Here is a 10787-nt window from a genome sequence, read left to right on the forward strand (position 1 = left end):
AAATAAGTATATTTTTTGATTTTTTATGAAATATAGGTTGAGTTTGAAATGATGTGATAGATAGATGATGTGATTTAAATAAAATGATGTGACTTAAATAAGATAGTGACTTTTTGACTTTTTTAGTGTATACCAAACAAGACCTAAGAGCATCGCCAACGGTACATTAATTTTTTCACAAAATCTGAGTAAAAAATAGTTCATTTTCTCAATCTGATATGACTTGCTCCAACGGTGTGCATCAAAGGAAGGGACGTCCGGTTCAGGTCGACCAGTAAAGCTAATTTTTTTTTTTAAAACCTGTTTGAACCTTTTGACCTGTTTAAACCTATCTATTTGAAAGAGAACCGTTCGACTGATTGATCAGCCGGACATCCGGCTGGTTGACCGGTTGGCCACGCCCAACGGTAACACGCAGTGAAATACTAAAATCTGGAGCGTGTTCTCACTTTAATAAAAATTTTGTTTCATTTTCATTTTAATATCAATTTAATAAAATCATTAGAGTGAGAAAAAATGATTTTTTTATCAAATTTTAAATTTGATGTCAAATTTGATAAATCGTTGGTGAAGGCCTTAGAGCATCTCCAACGGTTACTCAGATTTTTCACCAAATTTGAGTCAAAAATGACTCATTTTACCAATTTGATACCACTCGCTCCAACGGTGTACTTTCATCAAATTTGTACCAGGGGCAACCGGTTGGTCGACCGGTTAAGCGAAATTTTTTTTTTTTTTTTTGATTTTTTTTTGAACCTTTTAGTGGTCGACTGGCTGGTCGACCGGTTAAGCAAAATTTTTTTTTTTTTTTTTTTTTTTTTACTGTTTGAACATTTTTCTTCGAACCGTTTGAACCTTTAGGCGGTTAACCGGTTGGTCAACCGGCCGGGCAACCGGCTGGTTGACCGGTTGGTCTCTCCCAACGGTTAGGAACAGTGATTTGGTAAAATGCTTCGCTTGTTCTTATTTTGGTACAAGATTTGCTGAATTCTGGATTTGATATCGATTTGGTGAAACCGTTGGAGCTCAAAAAAGTGACTTTTTCATCAAATTTTAAATTTGATATCAGGTTTGCTGAAGCGTTGGAGATTGTCTTAGCAGATATCAAATGACCTTTTTACGCCTGTTTGTTTTTGTTTTTGTTTTTAAAAAAATTTCCATCAGAACGGATCTTTTATGTCAGAACCTGCATATAGCTGGACTGCTATCACAGAGTGTAGGTGAAGAGTAGTTACATCAATGAAGATGAATAAAAAAATATAACTGTGCAAGAATATATATGTTTAAAAAAATAAATAAAAATAAGATTGATTGTTAACTGCAGTTACATTAATGGAGAGTATTTTTTTATTAAAAAAGTGAAAAAAAATATTTTTAAATATATATATATATAATAATATAACTGTAGTTACATCAATAAAGTGTATTTTTTAAAAAAAATATTTTTACATAAAAAAATCGGTGAAGGTAGCTATATGCATACCAATATTATGGAGTATTTTAAAAAGTTGATAAAAATTTAATTTTTTTGACTTTTTAGTTTTTTTTTTTTTTGACAAAAAAGTTGAATTCTTTTAGATTAAAAAATTTGATTTTTTTGATTTAAAAAATCAAAAACTTAATTTTTTTTAACTTGTTGGCAAAATGCTCCTATATGCCAACAGCCCCGATAGCACTTAAACCTAACAGTCCATGGTTACCAGAAGGAAAATGAGTGGAAGTTCTAATTAAAACTATCATTAATGATGTGACAGTAAGTCTCACTCATTGTCACAATATGTGTTGTATCTGGTTTTTTTTTTTTTACTTTTTCACCTTATTAGTGATGGATTTAAAACTACCAAATTAGTGGTCTCTAACCTGATTGTTGCAAGAATTTCTGCTCCATCACTTCACCTGACCCCATGTCAGGTGAAGTCCCATGCTCACGGCTTGACTAGCAAATTTTGAAGGCAAAAATGTCAGTTTACTTATTTTTAATTTAGGCTTAGTTTGGAAAGACTAAATAAGTGTACTTTTTGACTTTTTATGAAATATGAGTTGGGTTTGGGTTGGGTTTGAAGTGATGTGTTAGAGAGGTGATGTGACTTAAATAAAATGATGTGACTTAAATAAGATAGTGACTTTTTAATTTTTTGTCTTTTTTCAATCATGCCAAACTTGGCCTTATTTATATTATTTTATCTCATAACTTTTTATAGAAAGTCCAAAATTTTTTTCTAAGGTTAATTATATTAAGATTAAGTTTGACAACTTAAAAATAATCTATCTTTTTATCTTTTTTTCATCACATCACCTCTCTATTTTTTTACACATCTTTTTGTAAAAAGACAAAAAGTACACTTATTTAGGTCATCCTAAACAACCCTTAATAGTCCTTATAGTTTGGGATTTGTGTCATTTTGGTCCCTGACTTTTTAATTGTGACACATTTGACCTTGAATTCTAAATTTTGTTTCAAATAAGGACAATTAAAAATATCATTAGATTTTTCAAGGGTAAAATCGTCAATTTAATAAAATATAAATTAATTTGACAAAAATACATGTCAAAAAAATATTTTTAATTTTTTAAAAATTATTTTTATCCACCAATGATAAAATTATGTAAAATTAATAAAAATTACATGATTAATTTTTTTAAATTAATTTTACATGATCATCATCTAAACACATAATAAAAATTAATTTGGTAAATAAATAAATAAATGTCTAAAAGATTTATCAATTTTACATAATTTTATTTTTAGTGGGTAGAAATAATTTTAAAAACTCAAAAATATTTGTTTGACATTTATTTTTGTCAAATTAGTTTATATTTTATCAAATTGACAATTTTACCATTGAAAAATCTAATGATATTTTCAATTGTTTTTATTTGGAACAAGATTCAAAATTCAGGATCAAATGTGTCACAATTGAAAAGTCATAGATCAAAGTTACATAAGCTCCAAACTATAAGGACTATTTGTGTAGTTTGCCCTTCTTTCTAAACATATCAATATTTTTTATATCATATTTTAGTTAAAAAAGTAAAAAATTATTAAAAAAATATGTTCCTAAATGAGGCCTTAAGAGCATCTCTAATGTGATGATTAAAATTGAATATTAAATTGTATGTTAACTAATATAAAGTAGGTAAAAATTTAATTTTTTAATTTTTTTAAAAAAATGTACAAAAAAAAAATGAAAGAGAGAGAGATAATGCAATCCAAAAAGGTTAAAAACTAAAAAATTGACTTTTAACCTTATTCCTAAAATAGGCTAGAGTTGGATTCAATTTTCCATGCCAAATATTTGTTAATTTAAAAAATAAATAAGTGTTCCAACAATATAGCTAAAGTATGTGTTAAGTCAATATAACAATTAAAAATAACAATAGAAAATGTTAGAAATTTCAAATAAATTATCATATTTTTTATCAAATCATATAAAAAGTTTGATAAAAAAATATAATAATTTATTTAAATCCGTCATATAACTCACAATACTTTCAATTCCTCCATCCCCCTTTTCTTGTCTCACTCCTCTCGAAATTGCAGCGTCTATTATCCACTCCCCCTCTCTCTCTCTCTCTCTCTCTCTCTCTCTCTCTCTCTCTCTCTCTCTCTCCTTCTTACTCATTTTCCACAATTAAAACATAAGTTTCTTTTTATGACCGGGTAGTCGGGTCAATTTACCCTTTAGGCTTGGTTAGAGGTTAAAATAGTCACAAAAAATAAAATAGACTATTTTAGTCACAAAAAATAAAACATTAAATCCAATCTATAATCATTACAATCCTCTTTCACAAAAAAAGTTAAAAAAACTAAAAAGTCAAAAAATCCTTCCCAAACCAGACTAAAATAGCCAAAAAATTAAAAAGTCAAAAAGTCAACTTACTTTCCAAACAGAGGCTAATTTCAAGATCTTAAAAATAATGATCAAACAAATTTTTAGTTATTCTTTGAGGTAACTTAAATTTGAGATTTTAAATGTTGTTTTTAAATTTTTACCGCTCAATCAAATTCTTAAAATTCACCATTAGGGTCCGTTTGGAAAGAACTAAATTGGATTTTTTTGGCTATTTTAGTCACAAAAGATAAAATTGGCTATTTTAGTCACAAAAAACAAAATATCACATCCAACCCATAATCATTACACTCTTCTCTCACAAAAAAAGTCAAAAAAATCAAAAAATTAAAAAGTCATTCCCAAACCAAACTTTTTAACCTAAATTAAAATAGTCAAAAAAATTAAAAAACCAAAAAACTAACTCACTTCCCAAACAGAGGCTTAAAACATAAGTTAACGGATGATATTAACATTTTACACCACACGAATTGACACATCTATTGAAAGGGGAGAAAAAGTACAACAAAAAAAAATTTGCTAATTGAATCTGTTGCGATATTTGGTGAAGCTTAAATCCAACAACAATGTGGCAGTATATGTACTGTAACATCTTCGAAATCACCTAGGAAAATGATAGGTTGCTCTACATAACGTGTACAACTTGTCCCTTTGCTTCTTCAATGACAGCAATTGATTAAAATTCTTGGTGCAAATGACTACACACAAACAAATTTATGCAACGCATTCGAAAAAAAAAAAAAAAAACATTCATGCAACATTCTAATTGGTGGGTTCTATGGCCCCGTTTGTAGAGTGGTCGGTAGAATCATATAGGTGGAGGTTTTTATCTTTGAAAATAAACGGCCCTATAATTCTTGTGCAAAATTATATGGTTCTACTGACCGTGAAATAGTAGTACGATTTTGATCACTAAAGCATGGGTGATGATCAGTTCAGTGGGACCTATTTTACTTTTTTAACAAAAAGAAATTTCTAAGTGGTGGTTTGGTATTTATTTTTTTAACAAAAATGATTTGCACCCCCAATTTTTCAAACCCTCATGACCCCCAGTGTTTTCTTATTGGCTGGAAATTTTTTTTTTTTTTTTTCCTATCTGCCAATCACAATGCCCCATGTGGACTGGGGGTGCTGGGGGTCACCCCCACTGGGGGTCCCCAGCACGGTTGATTTTTTTAATTTACCTTTTTGAGTTGGGACTTTTTTAATTTGGGATTAAAGAGTTGTTTGATTTAATTTTTTTGATTTTTATTAGAGAAAAAGTAAAATGATTATAGTTTAGATGTAACATTTTGTCTTATTAATTTATTTAACCTATTTTGTCTTTTGTATTTTTTTCACCCAACTAAATTAGCCAAACGAAGTCTAAATGTAAATTCGTTGTAATATTCGAGACCATATAATTTTGCAATATTGGTAAAAATTTGGCTTGGGTTAAATTGACATAGTAGATTCGATTGGAAAAACTAATAATTTTTACAAACAATAAACCGATCAAGCAATTTTAGTTAGTGCCTTATGTCTTGGCAGATTCAAAAACTTCTTTGAAAATTGTAATGTAAAGAAACAAAGGCTTAAACAATCTAAAATTTTAATTAATAATACTTAAACTTGTCACTTAATTACAATAATCAAATTACAAGTATCAAGCATCACAAATCAATAGCGTTCAAAGCACTAGGCACGAGATTAACTGATAATCTACTCCTAAGTTGTTAGCAAAAATTTAGTTTAGGCCCAATTGGCAATGATTGATCAACAGGCTTAAACAAATTTTAATAAATATAAGAAGATCAGGTTTTGTGGTTGAGTTATATGCCTTAAACAGATTAAAGACTTCCCTGGAGGTAATTAAGTGAAGAAGGATTTGAACCGAAAGAATATGTATTTATTCAATTAAATTGTCACTTGCTATCAGTTATAAGAACTCAAACAATAACAAAGAAATGAAAAATACAACAATCAAAAGAAAGAAGAGAAGTGGGGATTGGAAAAAAACTATTACTAATATACTCCTAAGAGCATCTGCATCAAACTAGCTAAAATCATTTTTTAGCTATATGTGTGATACTGTTCATAAAAAATGGACTACATTAGTCTCGTTACTGTTCATCACTAATATACGAGTGCTGCAGCACCTCGCTACAACAAGGAGATTAGTGTTACCAGATGTCTACTCGGAAGTCCGGCCAGTCAACCGATGAACGGCCAATTTATTATTTTTTTTAAGAATTATTTGGTTGGCAACTCATCAATTTAATAAAAAAAGAAAGAATAATAAACATAATAAGAAAATAATATTTTAATAAAATTAAGTTAGAATACAGAGTTTGATACTGTAAGTACTAAAAAGGTGACTAGCTAAAATAATGAAATAACTTTTTTAGCTATAATTTGACTAAAAATTTGAAGAAGCTGATACGAATGCTCTAACAAATGTTAAGTTACTCTTAGATAAATATCACGTTTTATGAATAGTGGTTGAGATTGATTCATTTCTCTTTGTATCTCTCTTGGCCTATTTATAGGCTTAGCCATATGAGAGAAAGAGATAATATATGCCCACGGTTTCCTCAACAAGCCTATGATTTGCTCAACATTTTCCATATCTCATGTTTGATAGAAAACACTTTACAGATTTGGTACTTGATTTGATTTTGGCTCCTTGATCTCAGCAACTAACTTTCAAATTGCTGCAATAGCTAACTTTCTGCCGTCCATTTAACATGTCATTATGTCACGTCCTTAACACATCTGTTATGCCACGTTAGCATGCATGTCGATAAAAATAATAATTGAAAAATCTAAAAATCTCTTAGACGTTGATTTGTGATTATGTATCAATTTTAAGCAGTAAACAACAATCCAAATCAAACAATCAAGACAAATCGACACAACGATTTTACGTAGAAAAACCACAATTGGACACCTCCAATTGTAATAAAAAAAAACCACGGGCAACAGGCACAAAACAATCAACTAAGAAGATATAAAGGAATTACACAGGTATACTCTCAATTACCTAGCGAATCCACGCCCGAATTGAACCAACCTCTATGTGCCTCTTCCAACCCCGTCTTCACCTCGGAATTGTCTTGACGATGAGCCACTCCGGAATCCACCAAAGTTTCAGGCTCGAATTCTTCAGAATCCATCGAAAAATAACTCTCTCTTTTGTGTAGAACAAACAAATAATCCTTTGATATATACTCTTTAAACCGTGAGTTGAATACTCAGTCAAAATATCAAAGAAAACTAGCAAAATATCCCCAGATATAAACCCTAGAATCCAAGAAGAAGATCTGGAGAAGTAATCCTAGATTTGGAGCAACTTGCGAATTGATAGAATCTGAAATCGCGAGGTCCGCTCGAGTATGGGAATTGACGCTCGAGCGGGGACACTATATGAAATGCTCCGCACTAGGGTGTACGCTCGAGCGGGGAAATGGATGCTCAAGCGTAAAAACACGGATCACAGTATTTTTGCAGACTCACCAAACTTTTGGAACTCAACATTCTTCGCTCAAGCGGGGGAATGGACGTTCGAGCGGGGAGGCAACTTTGAATGCATTTTTGCATTTTGCTTCGGCCGTGAGCTAACCGGGTAGGTCGACCCCCGTCATAATCAGCGAAGTGGCAATCTTGAAAGCATTAACATCACAAACTTCTCTGCAATGCACAATTCGGGTTGGATTCGTATCTAATAAACTCATAGCCTAACAGAAATAAAATGTGCGAAAATAAATACAACTGAAAGGAGTTTTGTCAAACGGGATTGCCAAGAATAAAAACCTAACAATAATAAAAACAAATATGGTCAAGGTTATTCCTTAAAAATAGTTATGATTTCAATTGAGAGATCATAATAGAACTTGATCATAATTAATAAGCCACAATCAACAGAAAAACAAAATGTGGTGCAAGCATAAGTATAAGAACTATTCCTAAATAAGTTATTGTTCCTCCTAAATTTTAGAAGTGTTGTGAATTTGGTTAAAAGTCTTTTTATCTTTAAATTCTCAACTCTTATATGACTTCACTAGTCATGTCATGTTGTCACGTGTCCATTTGCCTTCACTAGTCATGTCATGTTGTCACATGTCCATTTGTTAAAAACTTTCACTTACTTATGATCTACAACTGTTTTTAACTTTTTTTTGCTCTTGAAAGATGCCATGTGTCTTGTCCTTAATCCTTACTTTTAGGCCATCATATTTCATGCTTATAATTTTGAACTCGTAGAGCATCTCTATCAGATCTCTTATAATAGCTTTCTGTTATTATAAGTGATTGATTCTTCAAAAATTCTTTCCATTAGATCCCTTATGCAATCTCTTAAATTTAGGATTGTTACAGTCACTCCTTATTTGTAGGGAGTCACTATAACTCCCTCATATCTAACCATGATTATCCACCAAGACGTCCCAAATGAAATAATGTGGGCAAAAATTATTTCGCCGGTCATCCACCTGGATGTTCGGCCAGTCCACCCCTGGACGTCCGGTCCTGGTTTCTACTTTTATTATTAAAAAAATATTAAATTTAAAAATAATTAAAAAGATTATTTTAATATAATAGAAAAAAAATAGAGACTTTGTTAGAGAAGGTAAATGAAAAAGTAATTTCTAAAATAGAAAATAATTTTTTTAATAATATTTTAAGATAAAATTAAAGTATTGATTATACACATGCTCTTACCGACTATGTTTGGTTTGGTTTTGAGAAAGTATTTTTTAAAAATTATTTTGGGAAGAGAGTTTAGAAATTTTTTTAGTTTGTTTGATTGTATATTTTGAAAGTACTTTTGGAGTTTGAAAGTTTGGAATGACTTGATATTTTGTTATAATTGAATAAATGTGTGTGAGAAAAAAAATGATTAATTAATGTGTAAGAGAGAGAAAGTGATTTAAAAAATTATTTTAAAAAAATTACAAACTAAACAAATTTTTAATTTTTTTTTTTAAATCACTGTACAAAGTAAAACCAAACATACCCTAGTGCCAACACATGCTCATGAGATTTGAGTGCCAACACACGGTCACTAGATTTTCCCTATGTAATAGTTATGAGTTTGAAAACTTTAAAAAAGGTAATGATTAAAAATTCATTTTTCTTTCTTTCGTGAAGTAACTTTAGGACATGTAACTTTTTTTAATTAAAAAGTTAAAAAATTATTAAAAAAATTTAAAAGTTAATAATTTATATTAAAAATTAAAAAAAAAAATTCTCTATTTTTTACACATATTTTCATAAAAATTTAAAAAGTCATTCCAAATATATTAATTTTTTTATATCATAGTTTAACAAAAAATTTAAAAAATTACTAAAAAAATATGTTGCTAAACGAGACCTTATTAATTAGCAAGTACGTGTAGAGATTATGCTGTGTTTTAAAAAGTTGATAAAAAGTTAGTCTTTTAACTTTTTTAATTTTTGGTGACTTTTTTAATTCAAAAAAATAATTTTTTTGTGTAAAAAAATTAAAAAGTAAAAAAAATAACTTTTTTAATTTGTTGCTAAAAGGCCTCATAGGGATGATTTGGTATTTCCCAAATAATTTATCTTCTTATTTTTTTATTTTTTCTATTACATCACTTTTAACTATCTTTTAAAACAACAATGCTAGGTAGCTCAAAATTTTGTGATTCAAATGACTCAAATCACTTCAAACGACGTCGTTTTAAGTATAAATAAGTGTGAAACGATATTATTTTGACAAATTTAAACCATTTAAATTATAAAATTTTAAATTACCAAACATTTTTCCTTTTAAAAATGGCCTTATATACCTAATAATTGGTCAAAGTAAATCCATCGTGAGCAAAAGGAATAATAAATAATAATAAAAAAAAAACATGTTCTTTCAAACATGAAAATTATAAATTTTAATAGTCTCGAATACTACAAACTAATAAGAGTAGGGTCACTAGATAGATAGGTGGAGTTGATATGAAAATTATAAATTTTAATAGTCTCGAATACTACAAACTAATAAGAGTAGGGTCACTAGATAGATAGGTGGAGTTGATATGACCTCATACTTAACTATATGAGAGGGTAATTTTGGTGAAAATTGGGCCGAGCTATGAGATGGACTTTATGGCCTAAAGTACGAAGGACTGGGTAAAAAGGCCGAAAAGTTACTCCGGCCCAAGAGAGATAAAGTTACTCCGACCCGAAATAAATATAATGTTACTCCGGTCCGGAAGCGACTTGGAGTTAGGCCGGTCGCAGGGGGTTAGTCCGGTCATGACGTATTGTGGATAGATAGGTCAGAACCTTGCTACTCGGTCGCTCGGTCTAGACACACCATGATTTGGACATGGGAGAACCGAGATAAAGAGCAATAAAAGGAAGAACTGAACTAAGGATAGTTCAGCCTACTGTGGCTCAGCATAGCCAGTATTATTTCGGTCATGTTGTAGTTCGGCCATAGTGAAAACCATCTCACTTGGTTTAAGCAGTGAGGGGGTGTTGAAGGATAAGAATTATCTTTCAGGAGTATGAATCCTAGGAGGACTCTGCCTGGAAGAGTAGAAGTCCTACTAGGATTGCGCCACGCAAAAACCTATAAAAGCTCATAAACATCACCTTGGGAGAGGTAACACACAACTTTGCTTTCTGAATACACAGAGCTTTTGTCTATTTGTCAAGCTTACTGACTTAGGCATCGGAGAGGTTTCCGACACACACCCGCCGGCTAGCTCACGTTTGTGTTTTCAGGTGATAAAGCGACGACGTACGGAGGAGCACGGACTTGATCAACAGGATTATACAAGAAGGTATATTTCTTTCCCGTACAATTGGCGCCGTCTGTGGAAAAAACAGATAGAACAAAACCTCTTGACTAAAAGCTTCTCCTCTTTTCAAACAATGGCGCACATTGAAGACTTGCCACATTCCGCCATCGACGGACAAACTCCAAAGGGGGGAGCA

Source organism: Camellia sinensis, chromosome 11, assembly GCF_055761805.1.
Source record: "Camellia sinensis isolate YWXY chromosome 11, ASM5576180v1, whole genome shotgun sequence".
Taxonomy (NCBI): Eukaryota; Viridiplantae; Streptophyta; class Magnoliopsida; order Ericales; family Theaceae; genus Camellia; species Camellia sinensis.